Genomic DNA, 4,795 nt, shown 5'->3' on the forward strand with positions numbered 1-4,795 from the left:
ATCCCTTGATCCAATGAATCCGTACCTTTTGGTAAATAGTTTATCTTAGGGGGTCTCTTTCAGTGCGTGCATTTCAATTTCCAAGCATTTGGAGTTTCAATGTGTCTGCCCATCCTTTTACTTATCTTATTGGCAGCTTTTCTTTTTTAAATTTATTAACTATTAAAGACTGTTCATGATTTACATTATCGGATCAACTTTATTTCTTGTATGGTTAGGCATAAATTTATTTCGCTCCTCTGTAATTTTATTCACCTCGTTTTAACATTCTTATGGTTACATTCAAATTAAATTGTTATTTTTTTCATCATATTTTTATTTCAATATTTTAATTATCTATAATCCGATCTATGTTATTTTAAATGCGTAAAACTTATCCAATTATTTATAATTTTATCTCTAATAAGAATTTTCAAATTCGATATATAAATTAATTAAATATAATTTTAAAAAAAATAATTTCAGTTTGAATATAACCCATAAGAAAGTAAAGCGAAGAAAATAGAAGTTACAGAGAATGAAATGAATTTAGAACTAACCATATAGGGTAAAAGCATATTAGTTAAAACTTAGATAAGAAGTCCAAAAAGTTATATAATATTTCCACACTTATACAAGGTGTCGACATCTTTACACAAAATTAAAGGGAACTTAGAAAAGTCTGAGCCTCTCCACAAAAATTTAGGATGACTTAATCTAGAATGACTTGCAAACCTGTTTGCAGCAGTGTTAGCTTTCTCATAAACATGGTTTATAGTAATGTGCTTGATAAGGTTGATAGAGTTCTTAATATTATGTTCGTCACATACCAGTGTACTTCTCCACTATTAATCTTATGTAGTAAAGCTTGAGAGTCGATTTCAATCTTCCGGCTCTGAATTTCTTACTGCTTTACCTGAGATATAGCCTCTCTCAAAGCTCAGGTACCCGCAAATGAAGCACTATTGCAGCTTATAGGGGCTCTACCTACAAGAAGGATATCTAAGTCATATTAAAATATGTTGGCTTGAAAGAAAGAGGCAAGAATCATTCAAAATAGAAGTAGTGGTGCCATCACATAGTTTTAATGTAACCATCATGAAACTCTCCATCAGCATGGAGCAAGTACTTATATATAGCCAAGGTGCCCTTCTTTATATTATTCTTTGACCAAATTTTCAAATTTACATACTTATATTTCATGAGCTTAATCCACAAACTATCTTTATAAAAGTAATCTAGGCACATCTAAGGTCTCTGACAGTAAGGCCATCAAAACTTTTAGGCAAGGTAACAGTATTCATATTAATTAAGTGAAGACCTTTTTTCTCCCCTTGCTATCACTATCATGAGTTCCAAGAGGGATCACAAAATTATTGAGCATAAAAGTAAGCATAGTATTAATGGTAGAATTAATTAGAGTAATTATACTCACTTGAAAAAAGGACTTTCTTCTCCAAGAGTTAAGCTTGCTATTAACTTTGTCGATAACACCCAGACATTCTTTCGTACGAATTTTAAGAGACATTTCAACACCCGAATGCCGAAAAGGAAGGCATCATGATTAATATGCAGAGCATTTTTAACATCCCACTAATCTCCAACTAGGAAGACAAAATAGATTTGTCTAAGTTAATCTTTTAAGTGGTTATTTTACTATATCCGTCAAAAACCTTTTTAGTAGTCTCGTAGCTAACAGAAGAAGCTTTAGTAATGATAAACACATCATCAGCATACATAAGCTGGCATATAATACATGCAAGTAAGATCAGAGTTTGAATGAGGGATAGAAAGACTAGCCATATCAACTTTTTCAAGATGAGCAATTTGGAAAAGTTTTTAACTTGACAATCCTTGACTCAAGGTGGACATAATGTCTCCCGACAATCCTTGACTCAAGATGGCAAAGAAGTTCCACTCTCTACCAAGTCTGTGAGCAATACCAGTAGCTCTCAAAACCTTTACCCCAATTTTCGACAAGAAAATATCAACTATGTAAGTCCTAACAAGATCAACACATTTGTTACTAGTGGCTCTTTACATAGCCCCTCTATAATTCCAAATAAGATTCATAATTAAACATTATTAGTTATTCCCTCCTACGACGGAGGAGGGCGATTCACCTCTTTTCTTAGCTTGGGCTTCTTTGTTATATGACTTATTCCTTTTCTTCTGTAAAATCTCATTTGATGCTTATTTTTCTAAACTTCTATACCTCCTTAGGAATCGGTTTTGTCCGCCCACTACTAGCATCAATCTGAATGTTTTGTCTAATACCACCGAAAGATGTCAATGGCATCACAGCTATGGATTCAATGGTGATTTTGACTACCTCAGCATGTGATTTGGAAGAAGCTAGGAATTCATTGAGCTCCACCTAGAGCTAGCTATTTGCACTTCCTCAGCATGCATTATTGGTTGCAGCGTAGTAGCAGGCTCAGAGTAGGCAACTTTAAATTCGCCAACAGTAAAGAACTTAGTATATTTCTTTTGGATAGGAAACTCCACCCTCTGGGGATTAGGAGTATTGGAGGTCTTCATAAAGTAGGGAGAATAGGATTGATTCCCAAAGGCCTCCCTACTAGTTGTTGGACCTGAGGGGCCCTTAGGAAGTTGCAGCGTAGCCGCAGCATTGATGACCTTGTTAGCCCATCCCATCATCATATCAGTCTTGGTAGACGACCCAAGATATTAACCTCGATATTAGAGAGATTTGCTTCATTCCATATGGCTTATAGAGTAGGTAACCACATCTTGGCCACGCTGGCCAGGTTGAGCCCCTACCTATGGAGGAGCATCTTCAAACGATACTTGGCCTACTTCAGCAACACAAGTTAAAAGCAAAGGACTCCAAGTGTTTATGGGGGCAATAAAGGGTCGGCTACCTGGCTCACATTATATCTAAAGATGGCGTGGAAGCTAATCCTAAAAAGATCCAAAGCATGGTATATTGGCCGCTGCCAAAGACTACTAAGGAACTACATGGTTTCCTCGGTTTAACCAGCTACTATCGCTGGTTTATAGTGAACTATGGCAAGGTTGTAGCTCCCCTCACGGCCTTGCTACGGAAGAGTGCATTCTCATGAATGGACAAAGCAAGGGAAGCATTTGAAGCCTTGAAGAAGGCAATGATCTCAGCTTGGGTCCTTGCTTTAGCAGATTTTATCAAACCGTTCACCATTGAAAATGCATCCGAAGTCGGTGTGAGGATTGTTTTAATGCAAGAGGGCAGACCCGTGGCCTACATGAGCAAAGCCAGCGCTCACAGCTACTATCTACCTATGAAAGAGAGATGCTCGCTATTATTCATGCTATCACCAAGTGGAGGTCTTATCTCATTGGGCGACGCTTCACGATCCACACGAATCAAAGGAGTTTGCCATACTTTCTTGGGCAGCACATACATACACCAATCTAGCAAAGGTGGGTGTCTAAGCTGCTTGGATATGACTACGAGATCGTTTATAAAAAGGGGACTAAAAATAGCACCTTCAATGCCTTATCCAGATGCCTGAATCTAGCCGAGTTGGTAGCAATTTCAACACCAATTTTTCCCTTCTTCCAGCAGTTGCGGGAGGCCTACGAGAATGATCTTGATACGATTCGGACTTCACTGATGTCGTCTCAAGCATGGATACACTTTAGGAGTGTCTTTGTTTCTTGTTTTAATGTTTAATTTCCAAGAAAATAAGTTTTCTGTAAGTCGCGTTAGAACACGGGTGAAGTGCATTTGAACGTGGTTATGAACGTGATTGAGAGTGTGCATTGTGCGTTCGAACGCACTATGAACGCCTGCATCACATTCGCAAATCCAGAGAAGTGAGAAACAAGCACGTTCGATCGCGCGTTCGAACGCCTGCAGCGCGTTCGAACGCCTGTATCGCGTTTGCAAATCCAAAGAAGAGCAAACCCGGTGCGTTCAAACGCGGTCAGGCACGTTCAAACGCGATCGACAAATATTGTATTGTCTAGGGTTAATTTTGAGTTGTTGGTTAGCCTATAAAAGGGATGTGGATGGCAACCAGAGGTCATTATTGATTATTTAAGAATTGAGTTTTCCCTTGCCTCCTTCGTCTTCTTCGCTCTCGTTCTCTCAATCCGCAGCGACGCCGCTTCTAACCTTCCTCGACCGGCTAATCACCCTAGACTCTTAGGGGCGGCCCTCTCCTCCCCCTTCTTCCAATCTATCCAACACTTGCCCTAACCCTTCCATCAGCCATAATCTTTTCATCATCACATTTCACCGATGCCACCCCACAATCGTCGATTCGCCTCCAACCACCATCACCTAGGATCTCGTGCCTCTATCCACGGATCCTAAACAGACCACCCTGATGTTCGTCTACTTATCGGACGATATCTTGATATCCCCATATCTGATTTGTCTGAAACTTAATTTATTGGAAAGCTCTTTTCGAGGGCTACAACATATTCAAATTTATGTCGATTTGACGGCGCAATATTTTAGGATCTTATTTTAAAGTTCTGTGCCAAGTCTAATCCAAATCAGAGAATTGGAAGAAATCGAACCTTAGCCTAAGGGAAGATCGTATCAAGCTTGGTATCAGAGCCACTGTCCCTCAGACACGCACTTCCTATGACGACAACCAGATCCATGGCTGCATGAGGTGATGAAGAAGAAGATATTCTCCCAATAGATGAGGGGGAAACAGTTGTAGGGACTTCCACCCGCGGAACCGCCTGATCTAATCGGAATACGGAAGAACCTAGTGTTCAAGCCGTGTTGGGGTCTCTCTCCGAGAAAATGGCCATCAACAACCAGATGATGATAGAGATGATGTAGGAATTACGGGCG

The sequence above is a fragment of the Typha angustifolia genome, chromosome 8 (genome assembly GCF_048772165.1).
Source record: "Typha angustifolia cultivar Huaian chromosome 8, ASM4877216v1, whole genome shotgun sequence".
Classification (NCBI taxonomy): Eukaryota; Viridiplantae; Streptophyta; class Magnoliopsida; order Poales; family Typhaceae; genus Typha; species Typha angustifolia.